This window comes from Bombina bombina, chromosome 6, assembly GCF_027579735.1.
Source record: "Bombina bombina isolate aBomBom1 chromosome 6, aBomBom1.pri, whole genome shotgun sequence".
NCBI classification, from domain to species: Eukaryota; Metazoa; Chordata; class Amphibia; order Anura; family Bombinatoridae; genus Bombina; species Bombina bombina.
The window spans coordinates 1,133,088,807-1,133,112,729 of NC_069504.1; the positions used below are offsets into that span (position 1 = coordinate 1,133,088,807).

The 23,923-nt window shown below is 37.3% G+C and overlaps 1 protein-coding gene across 3 annotated transcripts in view; it reads right to left on the reverse strand.

Annotated features, from left to right (window-relative positions):
* The window catches only part of SOX5 (SRY-box transcription factor 5), a 488,205-nt gene that overhangs the window by 456,408 nt on the left and 7,874 nt on the right, over positions 1-23,923 (reverse strand). The window lies entirely within an intron of this gene.

Sequence of the window (23,923 nt, forward strand, 5' to 3'; positions counted from 1 at the left end):
TGTATATGGAGAGCTGGTATATACTGGTCTCACTGGTGAAGCACATATAATGGTGATGTATATGGAGAGCTGGTATATACTGGTCTCACTGGTAAAGTACATGTAATGGTGATGTATATGGAGAGCTGGTATATACTGGTCTCACTGGTGAAGCACATATAATGGTGATGTATATGGGAGCTGTTATATACTGGTCTCACTGGTAAAGCACATGTAATCGTGATGTATATGGAGAGCTGGTATATACTGGTCTCACTGGTAAAGCACATGTAATCGTGATGTATATGGAGAGCTGGTATATACTGGTCTCACTGGTGAAGCACATATAATAGTGACATATATGAGGAGCTGGTATACTGGTCTCATTAATGAAACACATATATGGTGATGTATATGGGAGTTGGTATACTGGTCTATATGTGAAAGCTCATATGACTGTGATGTATTCTGGCTTACTGCTCTTGCTGTGATGGTGATGCATTCAGGAGCGTACTGCTGGGATAGGGCAGTACTGGAGGCAGACGGGAGCCAGATCCTCTCACAATACAGGGAAGTACTTGCATGAATCAGACCTTAACTTAAACATTTAATGTTACACACGTTTTTAATTAAGATGTATGAGTCGCTCATGAAAAGGTAGCTGGAGCTCTATAAAAAGTGTCCTCTAGGGCCAAATTTAAAGCCAGCACGAAGTCAAAAGGCCACAAGATACAGCAGTTATGCAAACTAAACACAGCAGACATTCCAGGGCAGTGCAGCATGTGGCAAACACATACCCTCAATGTGCATCAGACCATCCTGGAACAATGCTCATTTATGCTCTGTGTACAAGCTAGCAGCTAGGGACTGGACTACACACTAATGACAGCTGATAATGCATTTTTTCTTCTATAGCAAATTCCATCTATTATTCTGAACTGACAAATCACTATAGCTTTAAAGGGACAGTCTACTGCAGAATTGTTATTATTTAAAAAGATAGAAAATCCCTTTTATTACCCATTCCCCAGTTTTGCATAACCAACACGGTTATATAAATACACTTTTACCTCTGTGATTACCTTGTATCTAAGCCTCTGCAGACTGCACCCTTATCTCAGTGCTTTTGACAGACTTACAGTTTAGCCAATCAGTGCTGATTCCACGGGAGTGAGCATAATGTTATCTATATGACACACATGAACTAGCGCTGTCTAACTGTGAAAAACTGTCAAAATGCACTGAAATAAGGCGGCCTTCAAGAGCCTACAAATTAGCATATGAGCCTGCCTAGGTTTTGCTTTCAACAAAGAATACTAAGAGTACAAAGCAAATATGTAGCTATGTATCTATGTATTTATGTATGCATGTATGTATGTATGTATGTATGTATTTATGTATGTATCTATGTATTTATTTATGTATGTATGTAGCTGTGTATGTATGTATTTATGTATGTAAGTATCTATGTATTTATCTATGCATGTATGTATCTATGTATTTATTTATGCATGTATGCATGTATGTATTTATTTATACATGTATTTATGTATGTATGTATCTATTTTTGTATGTATGTATTCAATTATGTATGTATGTATTCATTTATGCAAGTATTTATTTATGCATGTATGTATGTATGCATCTTTGTATGTAAGTGTGTATGTATGCATTTATGTATGTATGTATGTATGTATGTATGTATGTAAGTGTATATGTATATATGTATGTATTTATGTATGTAAGTGTGTATGTATATATATATATATATATATATATATGTATGCATGTATGTATCTATGGAGTTATGTGAAATTAATCACTAGAGGGCGCTGTACTAAGCAAACTAAATATAAAAGGATTTGTAAAATATACACACTACCTAACAATTTTTAAAAAACAATAAAATAAAAAATAAAATGTTATCAAAACATATATGACATAAAGGCAATTATATGTAATGAATTAAAAGTCTCTTGACAGTCCAATCTGTATCAAATCTTGTGACCTGGGGTACCAGGAAAAAGCAGATAGAACCAGACCTTTCCCCAACCAAAAAAGGGGCACCAAACCGACTCCCAGACTGCACTCTCCCTTCTTCCACTTCAGGGTAGTAGCTCTGTAAATATTCAAACACAAGAGAGGCGCCCAAATGTGTGTATCTGTGATGAATAACAATAAATGGCACTGCAGATATCTTTGTGCAGGGTACTCACAATTTTGAGAAGCACACCTATGTGCTTGTAGGTGCAGGCTGGTTATTAGAGCTAACCAGCTGGCTCCCTCCGGTCTCCACTCTCTCCAAGGCAGGTGTATGGTAGTGAGAAGCTCACAGAATAAGGATATGAAAGCAATGATATAAAATCAAAGTTCTTTATTAAAACATGCTGTATCAAACAGCTTCATATAACATGCAATCCTTAGTGTGAGCATGCTACGCGTTTCTCGGCTCTAACGGCCGTTTCATCAGGCATATATACCTGCCTTGGAGAGAGTGGAGACCGGAGGGAGCCAGCTGGTTAGCTCTAATAACCAGCCTGCGCCTACAAGCACATAGGTGTGCTTCTCAAAATTGTGAGTACCCTGCACAAAGATATCTGCAGTGCCATTTATTGTTATTCATCACAGATACACACATTTGGGCGACTCTCTTGTGTTTGAATATGTATGTATCTATGTATGTATTTATGTGTGTATGTATGTATGTAAGTGTATATGTATATATGTAAGCATGTATGTATGTATTTATGTATGTATTTATGTATGTATGCATTTATGTGTGTATGTATATATGTAAGTGTGTATGTAAGTGTATATGTATATATGTAAGCATGTATGTATGTATTTATGTATGTATTTATGTATGTATGCATTTATGTGTGTATGTATATATGTAAGTGTGTATGTAAGTGTATATGTATATATGTATGCATTTATGTATGTATGTATGCAAATATGTATGGATGTAATCATGTATGTATCTATGTATGTACGTTCTGATGTATGTAATGGTATTCCTGTACTGAAAGTAATCACTTTTTTATGCTTCTAGGTGGTGCCACTGCCCAGCTGTGCACAGAACATGTCATTCCTGTTAGTTTCAGTAGTAATTAAAGAGCTTTGAAGTAAAGGTGAACTTTAAATGTCTTAAAATCAAGTCCGGAATCTAAGTAATATTTAAGATAGACTTACTTTTTGATCTATCTGCACCATTCTAATACCCCACACTTTTGTTGCCCATTTCAAAACTCATATTTTTTGTGAGCTAACGGTTTGAACTGTTCTCTAATCAGCGCTCTAGCTACAAAAAAAGGGCTGTACAGCTAGAGCGCCATTTGGAGAACAATTCAAATCGTTAGCTCACGAAAAATATGAGTTTTGCAGTGGGCGGCCAGAGCTCGGGGAATTTGAATGGCAGGGTAGATTAATGGCAGGGTAGATTAAAAAGTCACATTTAAAATATTGCTTAGATTCCAGTCCTGATTTTAAAACATCACTTTCATGTAAATGTTTTTCACTTAAAAAATGTCTTAACTTTCTAGATCACACTTTTTTGTATGCATGGCAACATGTTTAAAGAGAGAGTAACCGCCAGAATTGTTGTTGTTTTAAAAGATAGATAATCCCTTAATTACCAATTCCCCAGTTTTGCATAACCAACACTGTTATAATTATACACATTTTACCTCTGTAATTACCCTGTATCTAAGCCTCAGCAGACTGCCCCCTTATTTCAGTTCTTTTGCCAGACTTGTATTTTAGCCAATCAGAGCTGACTCCATGGTAAATCCACGTGCATGAGCTCAATGTTATCTATATGAAACACATGAAATAATGCCCTCTAGTGGTGAAAAACTATTAAAATGCATTTAGAGGCAGCCTTCAAGGTCTAAGACATTAGCACATGAACCTCCTAGTATTTAGCTTTCAACTAAGAATACCAAGAGAACAAAGCAAAATTGGTGATAAAAGTAAATTGGAAAGTTTTTTAAAATGACATGCCCTATTTGAATCATGAAAGTTTTTTTGGACTTGACTGTCCCTTTAATGTTTAAACTCCCTTTAAGGATACATCACTGTCTTTCTCTGGCCAAGCATTTATTGTGTTAATAAATCAAATATTTTAAGTAGAAAAGGAGAATCTAATGCTTGCTCTGTTTTCTCTAATGATCCCAAGTTTCTGCTCTCCTCTGCAAGTTAAGGTCTCATGGATACTTTTCTTGTTCAGTGTTCTATTTTTCACACTGTAACCAGAAATTTCAATATCATCTGCCCAAAAGCACAAGCACTTTAGTAGATGTTACTGACCACATAACAAAAAAAATAAAAAGCAGGGAGTAAGCGGGTTAGTTAAGTAAATTTGTTCCCTAGCAACAAAAACAAAGACTAATAAAGTTTGCCAAATTGCCGGTTATTATGTTTTTTGTTACATTGTACAGAATGTTTAAGCAGCTTGCTAATTTAAGGTAGCGTATTAGTTCTGTGGTACATTCTGCACAAATTCAAAGATGAATGTTCTAAAAATACAGAGACATAAAATAAACATGTTGTTATCCTCAAATTGATAATAATACCCTCATCCATTAAAATGTGATCGTCCTTAGGAGAGACTAAAGCTGCCTTTGTTCTATCCCTCAAGTTGAAATTGCCAGCGGAACTTCCTGTTCACATTGGACAAAAAAAAAAGCAGAGAGAAGAACAAAGTGCTTTATGTGGTGTAGCCACGGATTATCAGTACCGCAGTCAGGAAAAAAGGAATGGGGGACTGATATCCTAATGTAAATTGGATGCCCAATTGCCCACAAACAGTTGGGCAGTGGCACAGTCTTAAACTAAATTTAAAGGGACAGTAAAGTTAATTTCCATTTTTTTTTTCTTTAAAAGTAAATTAATTTATTGTTCAAGCTTGCAAAAGCACATATAGCGCTGTGGGAGCTGTCCTTATCAACCAATGTGTTAATTTCAATATCAGTTTAAACAGCTTTAGGATAAATCCTAATAAAAATGCTTGTGTCTATCTACTATTATAGGGCTAGATTACAAGTGGAGCGCTAACATTCCAGAGCTGTTTTTATAAAGGGAATTTACCATCACTTTAACCATTTCCATTAAGCAAAAAAAAAAAGATAACTAATGCTCTTTCAGCGCTTAGCGGAAAATTCACAAAGGTCGATCTGTTTAGTAATATAAGCTCAACTGAGTTCATTTAATATTAAGTACATTTTCATGTTTATATTTCACAACAGCAACAAAAAAACATGTTTAGCGTGTTGAGGAATCTGAATGTACATTTGTAATAACGGAACATGTTTTCGATTCCAAGTTTGAACACTTGAGATCTAGAACCACACACAACATGAGACCCCTGAACTGACATTGCTGTAATGTCCAGTGAATGAATTAATTGTAAAATGTGACACACAACAGCAAAAACATCAGCTCCCAGCTAAATAAGCAATTCTGTACTGTACTGTTCAAACAAATGCTGAATAAATGAGTGTACTATAAATGATAGTAGGATTGGGTTATGTATATACACAGGATTATAGAAGAGCTTTTAAATAGAAGAATTTGTGCTACATACTTCCATTAGTGTAAACATTATTACTGTTTTTAAGCAGCATACGCACATATGCTGTGAAGTTACAGATTTTGCTTTCTAGTTTCTCTAGTCACAGTTTTACACAGACAAGAAGTGTGTAAAGGCCCTTAAAGGGACAGTCTACTTCAAATATTATTGTATTGTTTAAAAAGTTAGATAATCCTTTTATTACCCATTCCCCAGTTATGCATAACCAACACTTATATTAAATACTTTTTACCTCTGTAATTACATTGTATCTAAGCCTCTGCAGACTGCCCCCTTATTTTAGTTCTTTTGACAGACTTGCATTTTAGCCAATCAGTGCTGACTCACAACTCCACGGGAGTGAGCACAATGCTATCTATATGGCACACATAAACTAGTGCTGTCTAGCTGTGAAAAACGGTCAAATGCACTGAGATAAGAGAAGGCCTTCAAGGGCTTAGAAATAAGCATATGAGGTTACCTAGATTTTGCGTTCAACAAAAAATACCAAGAAAACAAAGTAAATTTGATGATAAAAGTAAATTGGAAAGTTGTTTAAAATTGCATGCACTATCTGAATCATGAACGTTTAATTTTAACTAGACTGTCACTTTAAGGGAGATAACTGTTATGACTGTTAAATTAGGTGATCGCATGTAAAATAAAACTCCCATGTATATCTGACCATAAAGGGACATACAACAGTCTGATATTTACCACTTATATAAATATAAAAAATAAGAACAACTTAGAACATGGTGCTGCCAATTAATATAATAATAAAACTACAATGTTACACTTCTTCCTAATTAAAGAATTCATTTGATTTTAACAAAACACATCTGCATATTGTTCTGTCTGCTTTGGATGAACCATTATGTTTAGGATTGTATTATGGTTTAGTGTCCCTTTAGGCCACAATGAGCCCCTCCATGTTTTTCTCTTCCCAATAGCCCACTTAGAATGATTCTGAGCACTAGTTAGTTGCTTGTGCTGATATAGTGTATATGTTTATCATTCTATATTTATATATTATAACTTTTACACTTAATAATTGCCATTTTTTTAATAAACATATTTTATTTTGATTCTTAGAATGTGTATGTATTAATTAGCATATCTAGCTGCTAAACGATGTGGCTATGTTTACATTACACAACACACGTCTGAATTAGGACTGACTAGATACTCACTTCCTTACAGGTGAGTGAAATAGACAAAATATATCTTCATATCGGCTACTCACTAAATGTAAGCAGGTTGCAAGTTACGTATTTTAACCAACACACACTACTCAGGTCCAAACAATAATTCTCTATATACCATTTACATATACAAAGCATATTTGGCTGCTACACCTCATAGAACTGTTTAACTCTATGCTGTACCTTGTAAGGAAATAATAAAAGACTAGATGTGATTACTAAACCTAATCAATTTAACTTGCTATCACAGCAGCACAGGATATGTTTCACAAGAGTTGTAATTTCACTGGACTGGAATTTAGTTTCACCATGTTCATATGTTATTAGTGAGCAGAGCTAAAATATGCCAGTACATGGTGTTTTATGTAACCAAAGGGATTAGTTTGAAAGTGGTCTGGGTATGCCACTGAAAAGTCTGTGTTGAATCAGCACCATACAGACTGTAAATGTTATGAGATTATTATTATAATTATCTTTATTTGTAATGTCCCAACAGATTGGGAAGTAAAGATTTAGAATGACTCTACGCTATCTAGTTAGGATTTAGGTATAGAATTAGCATGATTTTCTACATTAGCTTCATGTTTAGCATGTTCTGCTTATCACTTGCAAAATATCTGCGGCAATGTGGCATTTTATTAGTGAATAACTGCCCTGGCACACATGTAAACTATTTAGGATTATACTAAACAGTTTCAGCAAATGTTGTTATACACAATATAAGTCAGTAGTTCCATCTAATACAAGAGATAGTGATTATTGACGTGTACAAATTATATCCTGCAACAACGTGATGCAGCCTCACAAAACAAGACATTATTAAATGAACAATCTGAGTTTGGTTATGTAGATACTGAGATTTAAGGCAATCAGCTGGTGGCACATAGTGATGTTAAATAGGCGCTCTAAAATCATGCCACATTACTGTACAGTTTAAAAAATGGATTATTCCCGATATTGGTTTTACTTTAAAGGGACAGTCTACACTAAAATTGTTAATGTTTAAAAAGATAGATAACACCTTTATTACCCATTCCCCAGCTTTGCACAACCAACATTGTTAGATTAACATACGTTATAACATTTAAACCTCTAAATCTCTGCCTGTTTCAAAGGCTCTATAGACAGCCTCTTAATCACATGCTTTTTTATTTGCTTTTCACAACAGGAGACTGCTATTTTATGTGGGCCATATAGATAACATTGTGCTCATGCCCGGGGGGTTATTTAAGATTTAGCACAACACAGTACTAAATGCAAGTCAATAGATAATAAATAGTCACAGTCATGTGATCAAGGGGGCTGTCAGAAGATGCTTAGATACAAGGTAATCACAGAGGTAAAAATTATATTAATATAACCGTGTTGGTTTGCAAAACTGGGGAATGGGTAATAAAGGGATTATCTATATTTTAAAACAACAAAAGTTCTATTGTAGACTGTCCCTTTAAGTACAAAGTTTTGGGATCTTATTTATTAAACTAAACAATCATTTGCACTGCGAAGCACCTCTTGTTTTTTATAGAAAAACAAACGCATTTCTCATGTTGTATATACACATACACCATCTCTTCTATGCTCTGCACTATGGGACTTGGCTACATTTCCTACATGAGACCCTCAGAGAACAGGAGAATTGGGTAATTAAGGAATAAACTAAAGCAGGCAGCAGCATTCACTTATTATCTGACCCCTGTGTTAAATAAACCTTACACAATCTCTCACCAACTGTCTCGCAAGAGTTCTGTAACAAAAAAGTAATTCTGCGCATTATACATGCCAGAGCTTGAAGACTTATGGACTGGCAAATGGAACCCATATGTTATGTGCCACAAGGTATCGCACTAATACGACTTCTTGTCACAATAATTTTGCAGTGCTTGTGTTTTGATTCCGCGTGCAAGCTGTCATTTTACTATTTAACATGCAAGAGAGTTCAAGTTTGGAAATCCCCACACCCATTTATACATTTTTTATATATACAGGCAGTCCCCGGGTTACGTACAAGATAGGGACTTTAGGTTTGTTCTTAAGTTGAATTTGTATGTAAGTTGGAACAGGCACTTTTTTTAGGTGAAACTCTAGCCAAACATTTTTTTTTTTTTTGGATAGCATAGGATAAAGTTTGTTTTGCTATCTGTGCCCCTGTTCAGAAAATTTCACATCACTTTCTGTCCTTGTGACAATTGGATTTTCAGTATTTTGGATTATCCTGGAAAGAAGGATTGTCGATAAAGCTCTATTTTCTCTGTATGTAAGTACGAGTTGTACTTAAGTCGGATGTCTGTAACCCGAGGACTGCCTGTATACAATATATATATATATATATATATATATATATATATATAATAAATATATATATATATATATATACACACACACAGGGCTTTTTGTGCCAACTCATAACAGTTAATATTTATAATCATCATGTAAATACTCTAGTTTTTACAAGAGGGGGCTGCAAAATTACATCAAACATTGTAAATAATTTTGTCCCTTTGCTTTTCTCAAAGTCACTGAGCAGAATGTATCAATCAATAATCAATGAGTATTGGCACCTTTTGTTTGAGTACTGGCACCTTTTATTTTACAAAAAAAATCACTATATATATATGTGTGTGTGTGTCTATATAGTTGTAAAAGTCAGTATTAATATCTGCTGAAGGGGTTGTAGCAATAGATTTCAGTCCTCTTCAGCAGTTAAAGGGTAAATGTAATAGAATAAAAACATCCTACTGAAACTAACAAATCTGTTATAACTATTTTTTTCTGTGGATTCATCAATAGGATTACCCTAGATAATAATACAATATGAAGAATTTTCTTTTAGAAGCCATAAAAATGACACCTTTCACAACATAAAATGCTTTGTTTGAGACAAGTAAAACAGCAGCACACATTACATACTGACAGATTAATTTTCAGCACAATGAAAGTGTTGTTATTTTATCTGGCATACTGATAAAGTTTATTGATAGGAGAACTTACAGCTAAGCAAACACGTAGTGCGTTATAATATTTATTCTTAGCTCTGCACAACATATTCTGGAGTCGCAAGATCAGCTTTGCTGTTTGTCTTTGCTTGCATGTGAGAGGGCATGAACACACCATGTGTGTGAGTACGGATTGACGGACTAATTGTATACACCCACACAAACACATGTTAAACAGTCCATATGTCTCACTTAATTATTCCTATTTGCAAAAATATAACTTTTTAAGTAATAAGCCTTGACTGCTATATACAAAATTTACATATACAAAATCTCTTTTATGTAAAGTCTATTGGTTGGGGGGGAAAAAACATCAACATTTATTTATGGAGAAAATGTTTAACCCCTTAGCTGGCGGAGAGGGTGATGTGATGCAGCCTTTTCCTGGCAGACAAGGAGGTGAAAAGATATTTAGCTATTGGTTCATTGAACCAAAAAAATGATGCTACAATTGTTGTGTTAAATATGAGCAGAAAACAGCTGAGATTTAAAAAGAAGCAGAAACATCTTTACAAGCTGGGATTTTTAACAGAGAATTTAGTACACACATCACACAAATAACAATGACATTAAGTTTCTATCATACCCATGAAACGTAAAAATGTCACAAACCCTTTTTTTTTTAAAGATAAAAGTTACAGCTATTTATTCAGAATTTTGGAAACTAGCAGGAAGTGTATCAGATCATTGTGAACAAGTCACACATAGGGACAGACTTTCTGCTGATAAAGACAACTCCAAAAGCTGTATTGGTTGACACTCGTCACACAGGTATATATATATATATATATATATATATATATATATACACACACTCACACACACATACAGGTAAAAATCCCCAAATCCTGAATTCAGAAATTCAAACTTTTTAAATTAATTTAAAACAATAAAAAAAAAAAAATTACTATTTCCGCCACTTGTAAATCTCAATTTTCTCTGTCTGTGCCTGTTTTTTTGTGTGTGTTCTAAATGCAAATAATAATACTCTATTTGAAACAACAAATATTAGCTTTTGTTCGATTAAAGTACTGTACAGTATTATCTTTCAATGTGTACTATACATACAAAAGTAATACAAATGATATAAAACTACCTATAGCTTACATATATAGCCCAGTGCTACAGAAGGTTGCAGCGCTATACAAATAATTAATAACAACAAGCTGTATTATCACATGTAAATATTGCCTAAATGACATAAGATAATGTTGTTTACACTTGGTCCCAACCCTTCTCTAAACTGACCCATTTTAAAGATGCAAATATTCCAAAATTCAAACTATTCCGGTGCCAAATCTGTATACTGGTGTATATATATATATATAGTTACATACACACACATTTTTTATTTAGTCATACACTATAAAATGCCTTTTTTTAAAAGCAACAAACCAGGATTGATTCAGTTTTTTTATCAATACATAACCCTTAACTAATAATGTGTATTTGTATAGAAAATCTCCAGGTGCAGTTAAGAATACAAAAGCACACTCATCAATATTCATTTTTCAGCCACTTAATGCAGTTGCTAACGAGACATTAATCTATAAAAAGGTTACTGAAAAACTGAAACATAATACAAGGAGCGGATTAATCTAAATGTTGGTTAATTCTGTGTATCCAGGCAGTTTAGAAGCAGAGGTGAGCGAGTGTCCCTATTCTGAAGTATGTATAGTCTGGGTCTAAATGAAATTTGCTGCAAATAATGAAGTCCATTGTTTTGTGATATGTACGATCCCACAGGATCACCAGTAAAAAAGGGATAATTTTCTGTCCTGCCGAGTTGCAGCTATTCCTCACAGCAAGAAAGCGGAAAAACTCAGGCAAACCAAAGAACAGAGATCATTTATCGCTTATGTTATAAAGAAATCATAATGTCCTAGTCTCATTGTTTTATTTATAAATAATATAATTTAACCCTTTGCTAGCCGTTGGCTTTTTTTTCCTTGCTCTAAAATCTTTATGCAGCCCTTTATGGCAGACAAGGGGGTAAAAGTTACCACCTAGAAACTAAAATAATTAAATGAGTGGCTGGACTTTAAGGAGTGGTTGTTATTGGCTGATGAGCACAAACACTGTTTTATTCGTGACAGAGAACATCAGTTTAAAAGAAAGCTGATATATTTTAATATGCTAATTTTTTAGATGCTAGAAAGCAAACAATACTTTTGTGTCCCTTTAAGACGGAAATGGGATTTTCCCTACAATAGTTTCAGTTTAATTGCTTTGAATGATGCCTTCTATATAATATTCTGCATAAGATAGCAGTGTTCTCCACAGGAACTTTTTAACGGGTGCCCCACCCAGCTGATTTTACTCACAACTCGGCTACAATTTTAGCAATGGAACATTTATGTTAAATTATGCAATTAAGTTGTGCTTTGCATAGCAGAAAATTATATAATATTAGAAAATATTACACTGCCCCCACCCGGCTACTTCATAATACCACCCGGCTACTCCATAATGCCACCTGGCTACTTCATAACGCCACCCGGCTAGTTCATAACGTCAACCGGCTTCTTCATAATGCAACCCGGCTAGTTCATAACGCAATCCGGCTAGTTCATAACGCAACCCAGGTACTTCATAATACCACCCAGCTACTTCATAACGCCAGCCGGCAAGTTCATAACGCAAACCTGGCTACTTCATAATACCACCGGCTACTTCATAATGCCACTCGTCTACTTCATAATGCTAAATGGCTACTTTATAATGCCAGCCGGCTTTTTCATAATGCAACCCGGCTACTTCATAATACCACCCGTCTACTTCATAACGCCACCCGGCTAGTTCATAACGCATCCCGGCTACATCATAATGCCACCTGGCTACTTCATAACGCCACCCGGCTAGTTCATAACGCAATCCGGCTAGTTCATAACGCAACCCAGGTACTTCATAATACCACCCTGCTACTTCATAACGCCACCCGGCTAGTTCATAACGCAACCCGGCTACTTCATAAAACCACCCGGCTACTTCATAACGCCACCCGGCTAGTTCATAACGCATCCCGGCTACATCATAATGCCACCTTGCTACTTCATAATGCCACCCGGCTAGTTCATAACGCAAACCTGGCTACTTCATAATACCACCGGCTACTTCATAATGCCACTCGTCTACTTCATAATGCTAAATGGCTACTTTATAATGCCACCCGGCTTTTTCATAATGCAACCCGGATGCTTCATAATACCACCCGGCTACTTCATAATGCCACCCAGCTACTTCATAATGCCACCCAGCTGCTTCATAATGCCCCCCGGCTACTTCATAATGACACCCTTGCTTCTTCATAAAGCAACCTGACTAGTTCATAACGCTACCCAGCTTGCAACATTTTCTGCAGATTTTCTGTGAACACTGGATAGCCTCTACTTCATAACCCAGCTACTTCATAATGCTAAATGGCTACTTCATAACGCCACCCGGCTAGTTCATAACGCAAACCTGGCTACTTCATAATACCACCGGCTACTTCATAATGCCACTCGTCTACTTCATAATGCTAAATGGCTACTTTATAATGCCACCCGGCTTTTTCATAATGCAACCCGGATGCTTCATAATACCACCCGGCTACTTCATAATGCCATCCGGCTACTTCATAATGCCTCCCAGCTGCTTCATAATGCCCCCCGGCTACTTCATAATGCCCCCCGGCTACTTCATAATGCCCCCCGGCTACTTCATAAAGCAACCTGACTAGTTCATAACACTACCCGGCTGGCAACATTTTCTGTAGATTTTCTGTGAACACTGGATAGCCTCTATAGGTGCAGCCTTATATGGTCTACTCTATAGGATAATGCAGTGCACAGACTTATAGGCACAAACACAAAAGGCATTGGAAACCCCAAACTTAAAGGGACATAAAAATCAAAATGAAATGTTCATGATTCAGGTACAGCATGCACATTTAAACAAAGTACTGTATATCTAGGTTCAGGAGCATGCACGTTTAAACAAAGTACTGCATATCTAGGTTCAGGAGCATGCTGTTTAAACAAAGTACTGCATATATAGGTTCAGGAGCATGCACGTTTAAACAAAGTACTGCATATCTAGGTTCAGGAGCATGCACATTTAAACAAAGTACTGCATATCTAGGTTCAGGAGCATGCTGTTTAAACAAAGTACTGCATATATAGGTTCAGGAGCATGCACGTTTAAACAAAGTACTGCATATCTAGGTTCAGGAGCATGCACATTTAAACAAAGTACTGCATATCTAGGTTCAGGAGCATGCACATTTAAACAAAGTACTGCATATCTAGGTTCAGGAGCATGCACATTTAAACAAAGTACTGCATATCTAGGTTCAGGAGCATGCACGTTTAAACAAAGTACTGCATATCTAGGTTCAGGAGCATGCACATTTAAACAAAGTACTGCATATCTAGGTTCAGGAGCATGCACGTTTAAACAAAGTACTGCATATCTAGGTTCAGGAGCATGCACGTTTAAACAAAGTACTGCATATCTAGGTTCAGGAGCATGCTGTTTAAACAAAGTACTGCATATCTAGGTTCAGGAGCATGCACGTTTAAACAAAGTACTGCATATCTAGGTTCAGGAGCATGCACGTTTAAACAAAGTACTGCATATCTAGGTTCAGGAGCATGCTGTTTAAACAAAGTACTGCATATATAGGTTCAGGAGCATGCACGTTTAAACAAAGTACTGCATATCTAGGTTCAGGAGCATGCACATTTAAACAAAGTACTGCATATCTAGGTTCAGGAGCATGCTGTTTAAACAAAGTACTGCATATATAGGTTCAGGAGCATGCACGTTTAAACAAAGTACTGCATATCTAGGTTCAGGAGCATGCACATTTAAACAAAGTACTGCATATCTAGGTTCAGGAGCATGCACATTTAAACAAAGTACTGCATATCTAGGTTCAGGAGCATGCACATTTAAACAAAGTACTGCATATCTAGGTTCAGGAGCATGCACGTTTAAACAAAGTACTGCATATCTAGGTTCAGGAGCATGCACATTTAAACAAAGTACTGTATATCTAGGTTCAGGAGCATGCACGTTTAAACAAAGTACTGCATATCTAGGTTCAGGAGCATGCACGTTTAAACAAAGTACTGCATATCTAGGTTCAGGAGCATGCACGTTTAAACAAAGTACTGTATATCTAGGTTCAGGAGCATGCACGTTTAAACAAAGTACTGCATATCTAGGTTCAGGAGCATGCACGTTTAAACAAAGTACTGCATATCTAGGTTCAGGAGCATGCACGTTTAAACAAAGTACTGTATATCTAGGTTCAGGAGCATGCACGTTTAAACAAAGTACTGTATATCTAGGTTCAGGAGCATGCACGTTTAAACAAAGTACTGCATATCTAGGTTCAGGAGCATGCACGTTTAAACAAAGTACTGTATATCTAGGTTCAGGAGCATGCACGTTTAAACAAAGTACTGTATATCTAGGTTCAGGAGCATGCACGTTTAAACAAAGTACTGCATATCTAGGTTCAGGAGCATGCACGTTTAAACAAAGTACTGTATATCTAGGTTCAGGAGCATGCACGTTTAAACAAAGTACTGCATATCTAGGTTCAGGAGCATGCACGTTTAAACAAAGTACTGCATATCTAGGTTCAGGAGCATGCACGTTTAAACAAAGTACTGCATATCTAGGTTCAGGAGCATGCACGTTTAAACAAAGTACTGCATATCTAGGTTCAGGAGCATGCACGCTTAAACAAAGTACTGCATATCTAGGTTCAGGAGCATGCACGTTTAAACAAAGTACTTGTACCTCTTGGTAACATTTGCATATCTAGGTTCAGGAGCATGCACGTCTTGGGGTTACACTGGTTGCACCGTATAGTGCTCAGCAATCTAAAACAATATTAAAACTGTTACTTAGGATACATGCACACCCCTGAACCCACCTAGGTATGTCCTTCAATAAAAGATACCAAGAGAATTAAGTCAATTTGATAATAGAACTGGAACGTTGTTGAAAATCGTCTGAATCACGAAAGCTTAATTTTGAATTTTTATAACTGTTAAGTACAGAATGGAGAGACAGCAGCATTGAAAGGGCCACAGACGTAAGCTCAGTGTTCTACATCTGACTTATGCAAGTAAAATGAATGCATGGAACAAGGAAAACCTTCATATGTATTTCCAATAATGAATAAACATACTTTTTTTGTTCATGCTTAGGAGCCACATTCATATTCCCATACACCAATGTAGCTGTGGGATTTGTCCCTAGCAAGAAATAAACATTAATAGTAGCAGCGCCGCTCACGCACAAACGGAAAATGTAGCAATATGAAAATGTTTGTTTCCCATGTCTCTTTAATCTGCTGTATTGTCCCGGCAGAAGCAGCAATGTCATCTCTTAGGGATTCAGTGAATTCTGTGTTGATATGTGACAACATGGCACTTATTTCATTAGATTTGGTATTACTCAATTTAAATGAACGATTATGAACAAGTTTCCCATTCAACTATTATTGCTTTTCAACTGCTGACTTTCACATGTGCTGTTTAAAGAATGTCCCTGGAGCTATGTCATGCAAGAAGATCTCGGAACGCTGCTAAACACTGCAAACGTCATTCTGATCCGTCATGCTGTATAGTGCGTAATATTCAATAAAGTTGTCAAAAGCAGAAACACCTTTATAAAGTGAACGTGTCCGTCTAATGTACTTATGGGTCACTGGGGATGCATAATACACAGTATGTGCAACCCTTATACAGAACCCAATGTGCTGTATAAGATAGATAGTGATTTAAAGGGATATTAAAGTGAAACAAATGACAGGTGAAAGAAAAACAAAACCTGACATGCTCTCATTTATTAGATCTGGTCATTGTATCACTATTGGCTCTGCAAATCTGTGTTCAACCCTGCTAATAGGTTAAATACATATATAAAACACAACATGAGAGAAATAGAAAACTGCTGAGCCAATCAGCAGCGCAAGTTACATGACCCAGCTGTGATTCTGGTGCTTAGTTGCAGTTTCCTCTCTGAGCCAGCAGTTCTCTGTGGCTCCCATGCAGTATTTTTAACCTTGTAACTATTTTGCTGAGCCAGTAGTGATAAAATGACATGAACTAATCTAATGAATCAGATTATATTTTTTTACTATAATGGCCCTTTACAATAAAAAAATTGCAGATGGAGTGCAGGTGTATTTACTGGAAAACAGAGTAAAACTGTGTTTACTGGATGCAAAACTGGACATTCAGGAGAGTACAGGGGTCAAAGGTGAAGGTTTAGAGGCCCAATGCAGCTTAACCTGAGCACCTTGCCCACCACAGCTGTAAGGGAACATTAACCAAATGGTGGTGGCAAAAAACTGCAGCATAAACCTATGTCCTTTAGTATACAAGTGCACAAGATGTTTATATAGCAGGACACCCCAGATGCTGGTAATATATGAAATGTCATATTTGTCAAAGTCCGATCATCACAGTGATGCTTTGTTATCTAATAATAATAATAATGACAATAATAATAATAATGATGATAATCATAATAATAATAATAATGACAATAATAATAAACAAAAATGAAGAATAAAAACTTGACATCATATTTGTTTGTTCTTTGTTCCTGCAGTAAATTAGTACACAACAACAAGCTTGGATCTTCCATACGGCGCTTCTAAATGGTGCTGCAGGCTGGTCTAAGCCAATAATATAGCATCTGATTGCTTATTGACGCCTATGCAAAACAACCACTGTTTTATTGGTGGACTGTGACACACCTCACAAGTATTACAAAAAAAATCAGTTTTTTTCTCAGTAAAGAAACATCTGTTTTCCAAAAAATAAAGAAACTAGCTATTATATGTTATCAGTGACCATAACCAGACCGTAAAACACTGTTGTAACCTGCACAGAAGAAATGCATTTTCACTACAAATGCCAAACAGCAGAACAAGATCTCATGACTCCAAACTAGATAGTAATTTGCAAAAACTATAACTTCATTAGCTGTCCCGCAGAGACTAGAAGGACCTATTCGTAGACTGGTAGAGGAAAACACAACAAGAACGCTAGCAGATAAAATAAATAATAAACTATAACATGGGCCTGATGGTATTGGCTCCTAAGAGGTGCATTATGGGCCTCTCGCTAGTGGTTTTCCGTAGCCTGTCCTTGAGACATTTACTCGCTGGTGAATGGTTATGTATCCTACTAGTAATTATTTAGTGCGAGCAACACAAATTATTTAGTGGAGCGCCACTAACACTATCCCTGAATCGCACTATCCCTGAAACTTTTGATTGTTATTAGAATGTATCTAATAATCACACTAACTCCTTCCTATGCTCACTTCTTATTCCCATATGGATGGACAATGTACTACAGTGTATAGTTTTACATCTCTGTGCATATATAAAAAAGCCTAGCGATGAGAACAATGAAGTAATAATACAACACAGAGAACATATAAATCTACAGATTATTAATAAAAAGTCTATTTTCCCAGGACCTGAAATTTTGAGACTTGGATTAAAGGCTGCACTAACAAATCATAGTTCATGCATTTACACCACAAGAAGTGAATAAAGAATGCATTAAGCAACCGAAATCAATAAATAAGTTTACAGGATTTTTTTCTATTTACCACCTATTGCTTTTAATGTTCCCCACATGCAAGACAGGATGCATTGACGACCCTGTGTAACTCAATCCACCGCATTTCCACACTTTTTAAATCTGCGGATTAGGAATGTGCCAAAACTAAAAGCAGAAAATCATTACCACACATTAAAAATAGGAAAACTAGAGAAATTGTGAGAATGGTGATGAAATCTGTTCACTAACAGCAAAGCACTAACAACACAACGCTGCCCAAGGAAATAATTTCAACTGGATTATTTGCAGAAAAAATAAAGCTCCTAATGTTTAATCCTTAGGGCAGAGAAGGGGTTAAAGCCTCTGCTGGCAAAGAAGAATACAACCCATTGTAGTTACATATGAACCCAAGATCCTTAGATCTGCCGGTGTCTTCCTTAAACCAGAGAGATAGCAATTGCCAGACTGAAATTCATTGTTTTTATGTTATATTCTGCATTCCCATTAGAGTCGATTCCCTGAATATTAAAAGGTTTTTAGCAATTTTTTTCTTTGTTGCAAATTAAAAATGGAATTCTATATTGTATAGTATTTATGTCTGTTGTTTTTTTTTTTTAAATAAATGGATAGTCCTGTCCTGAATAAAACTACACTTTGGTTGAGGCATGTTACTGCCCACCAATCAAGCTGTGGGAGTTGTCCTTATTAGTCTGTGGTGAGGGGGCTCCAGATGGTCCGTGGGGGGTAGGCAAAAGTGTTTATGGGTGCGGTGTCGGTGGGGGTTGGTGGATGAGGTCTGGGGTGTGAGGCTGTCATAGATGTCGACGATCTTGCAATGGAAGAATGTGGCAAGGTTGTCGCAAAGGTCCTGGGAGTGTGGGATGTTGTTGGTGTCGCTGTTGAATTTGGAGAATTCTTTGATGATTGTGAACAGCTCCTTGCTGTTGTGGGCTTTGGCGTTTATTTTGTCTTGGGTGGCTGTTTTCTTGGTGGTTTTGATGAGGTGGTGGTGGGTGGTGATGGCTACTTTGTAGGCTGCTTTGTCCGTAGGGGTCTTGCTGAATATCCAGGTTCTTTCTAGTCATCTACAGTGGCGTTTGGAGTCCTGGAGGGCCGGAGTGAGCCAGCTGGCCTTGCTGGTGGGTTTGCTGCTGGAAGGTTTCTTGAGGGGGCGAGGGTGTTGGCACAGTCGGTTATCCAGTGGTGGAGGTTGCGGGCGGAGGAGTTGGCATCTGTGGAGGTCACTGGGGGGGGCTTGTTCAGGGTGGAGTACAGCTGGTCTTCAATGATGTTGTTCCAGTTTCTGCGGGCGAGTGTTGCTGCTGAAGGTGTCTGGTGGGTTTGTTGAAGGAAAAGTGTATGCAGTGGTGGTTGGTCCAATGGAGTTCGGTGATGTGGTTGACTGAGATGTGGTTGACTGAGACATGGTTGCAAGCGTAGAAGATCGGGTCGAGGGTGTGTCCGGCTACGTGAGTTGGGGAGTGGACAAGTTACTTTAGTCCAATGGTTCCAAGGTTTTCCAGAAGGTTGTTGTGGTCGTTGGGGTTGTCTAGGTGGAAGTTGAGATAGCCGAGGAAGATGTAGTCCGTTGAGGTGAGGGCGTGGGGTGCAATGTTGTCGGTGATGGAGTCGCAGAAGGCGGGGCATGGTCTAGGAGGTCTGTAGATGAGGGTGTCATGGAGGGTGGTGTTGGGCTTGACCTGGATTTTGAAGTGTAGGTGTTCTAAGCCTGGTGATTGGTCGTCTGAGCTGGTTGTGACATGGAGGGAATGTTTGTGGACGATGACAATGCCTCCTCCAGGTCGGTTCCTGCGGTCCTTGTGGGCGATCTAGTAGCCATTGAGGATGGCGATGTCAAGCATTGAGGCGGGGTTCAGCCAGGTCTCGGTGAGGAAGGCGATGTCTGGGGAAGTGGAGTCGAGCAGGTTCCAGATTTCGACGGCGTGCTTGTGGACAGAGAGGGTGTTGAGGAGGATGAAGTTGAGGTGGTTGCGGCTGTTTTGGGTTGTGATCTGTAGGGAGGAGAAGGAGCAGTTGTATCAGGTGAAGGGTCCTCTGGTGTTTGTCGGGGATGCGTGGTGACAGGCGGACGATCTGCCGGTGTCGATAACATGTTTCTAAAATTTGTGAATCCCACTTCTGGCTATACCACATAATATAATAAGCCTGACAACCTCAAGATATTATTAGTGACAATCAAAATGAGTAGAAATCAATAGGTTTATGTCACTAAAGAGACCTTATGAACTAAATCATAATGTCTAACACAACTGATGAGCGGCCCTGTGAGTATATACAGTGTATACATTATACAATGGCTCACTAGATTTGCTTGTTCAGTGCTGAATTATCATTGGAGCAAGTGCTAATAAATGATTATACTTATTTATTACAATTCTTCCCATTTCCAGTGAATATGGAAGTTCCACCTTTAAAAGCCAGATGAGAAAAAGCCACTTCTGGCAGCAAGTTGATGCCAATCACTGTGCCACTATGTAACTGTGCAAGTGTGGTTCTCCCGCCAGCCCTCTGTCACTTGTCTGGAAATGTTTTATAGAGGCATTTCTCTTTAGCTTGACAATAACTGTACATGACACTCAGAATGAATTCTTTCTTTATTTTGCAAACCTTTTGCTGACATAAGTCTTCTGAAAGATGAAACCTAGTATTTAACATTACTCCTTAACCGCACAGTGAGTGAGAATGTCTATCGTATAATGACAGCAGTGCGTCTGAAAAATCCAGCATTGCTGTTTACTGAGTTACACTTTTGTACTGTATGCTGCCAAGTGAAAGAGTGGCTTATTCTTCTGAAATAGTAACAAAATGTAAACTTAAAAATAAAACATAATAGTATAAAACAGTGTTAAGGGATCTGCAGGGGGTTTACATTTTTGTTATTAAATGGATCATTTGGCATCAAAACAAAACAGAGGCCTATGTCTATACGTCAGCGGTACTATGGTGTGCGCTGCGCTATTCTACTTTTTTTTTAAAGAAAATAAACCCTTTCACTGCCAGAGTAGCCTACAATGAATTGCTATTAAGAAAGAAAGAGAAAGAAAGAAAGAAAGAAAGAAAGAAAGAAAGAAAGATCATTTTCTTTCTTTATTAGATCAGACTGCAAATGCTCATGGTTTTATGTAAATAAAAAAATATATATTAATATAAATTAGTAGAAAATATAAAGTGTACGTATACATAATGGTTTATATCGCACATCCTTTTACTGCGCTGAAACATTATATACAAATCATATAAATTATAGTAATAACAAGTAAGCTTTTTATAGTCAAAGTAAAACAACCTTATGTGTTATGCATATTAGATCTTGAGAAATATGCTTGCATAGTTTTATAGTAGTTCTGGGTAAGCTGTACTCTAAGATTTACTGTATGAGATTCATTGTAAAATAAAGGAAATATATGTAAGTGGAATGTCTGAGCATGAGATCCCCACCCCTCGTCTGCCTAAGAGGACTACAGCATATTGCTATTGCTGACTCGCTCTCTTTGGCATACAAATAGTTAATGAGAGGTCTGTCACCACATTGCAAGGAGTATTAATTCTATGTACTAAGCAGTGAACAAAAATGTAAGAATGTTCTCTGAGGAGTTTGGCTTTACAAATGTTTTGTATTGTTTCAGGGAATACCCCAGTATTTTTGTTCCAGTGTTATAAGCCTGAATTGGAATACACTGTCCTGGCTGCCAATTATTTTCTTGTGACTAATATTTAGCTTGATGTATACTGTACCTCTTTGTTCTACGTAAATAATGAAATGGGCTTTGTGTGGATTTTAAACGTTTACCGGACTGTTGGCTGTATCACCATCTGTGTAAAAGCAAACAGCGGCCAGCAGCACACTGACCTTCCATATTGACGCTCCTCACTCACATCTCCTCATTATAGGTTATGTCTGGGGAAGTCAAACAGTAGCCCTGTGCCATGTGTCAATAGTGCACCTAACATAATGTAGGAACTGTGCAGACTTGCTACAGTTCTAGCCCTGTGACAGAGCCAGCCATATAACTGGCCCTGCAAATGGGCACAAAGCTGGCCTCGCAATAGCAGTGATTTCTGTGGCAAGTCAACCACATTATTAGCCCTGAGAAAGTGGCAATGCCATCCTAATTACTAGCTCTGAGAAAAGAATCCACATCATTCCCACTACTCCTAGCCCTGAGACAACAAACTGGGCCACGAACATTACTAGCCATGGTACAGTAGAATTTACTAACCCTGAGACAGGGGACTGAGTTACCCACATTACTAGCCCTGGTACAGTAGAATTTACTAACCCTTAGACATGAGACTGAGTTACCCACATTACTAACCCTGGTACAGTAGAAGGAGCCACCTAATTTACTTGCCTGAGACACGGGACTGAGTTACCCATATTACTAGCCCTAGTACAGTAGAAGGAGCCACTTAATATACTAACCCTAAGACTCGGAACTGAGTTACCCACATTTCTAGCCCTGGTACAGTAGAATTTACTAAACCTGAGACACAGGACTGAGTTACCCACATTACTAGCCCTGATACAGTAGAAGGAGACACCTAATGTACTAACCCTGAGACACAGGACTGAGTTACCCACATTACTAGCCCTGGTACAGTAGAAGGAGCCCCCTAATTTACTAACCCTGAGACACAGGACTGAGTTACCCATATTACTAGCCTTGGTACAGTAGGAGGAGTCATCTAACTTACTAACTCTAAGACACAGGACTGAGTTACCCACATTACTAGCCCAGGTACCATAGAATGACCATCAACATTACTAGTCCTGAGACAGGTGACCAAGATGGCAACCTTACTACTAGCCCTGGGAAGATTAGAGAGTGTGCAACACTGCAGACCTTATGTTAAGAGAGTCCTTCTATATCTTTTTCTAAGCATCTAACCAGGTTCACACTAATAATTATTCAGCAAAGTATTAAAACCTCAAAGTATGATTTGCCTTCGGTCATCTTCTTGTAAGGCCAGAAGCTTTATATTGTCTTTCCTTATAAATGCATCACAAAATGTTATAGTGCAATTAATCAAATACGTTTTAAGATAGTACAAATAAGTAGAAAACATCTTTAAACTCATGATCTGTCTTTACCAGAACGCACTCACACGTTATACTTAGCTATGCTTTGAAGAGTTAACAGAGTACTTGAGCATATCATTTTAGTCTAATACACAAACTGATCATCACAAGCGATTCCTAAATGTAGGACAATTCCATGTAATATCCAGTAACCCTGGCTGAACATCTGAAAAAAGACCGTTATCACACAATATTCAATAAGCAAGCCTCCAATGTAATCTCATATAATACTCAATGACCCTTTCACTGCTGCAAACATACGTAATACAATAGTAATGAATCACGGTAAATGTTCTTCATGCTCATTCATTCTTCTATTTCTGTAGATTAATATATCTAACACGCACCCAAGACTCAACAAACACTGCAGGCTGGAGTAAAATGACTTCTAACATCATACTTCTACTTTCTAGCTTATGGGAATTTTATACATTTATTTACAATATCCGTGTCTGGATTCTAAAACAAAAGTGTGCTGCTGACCGTTTCTTTTA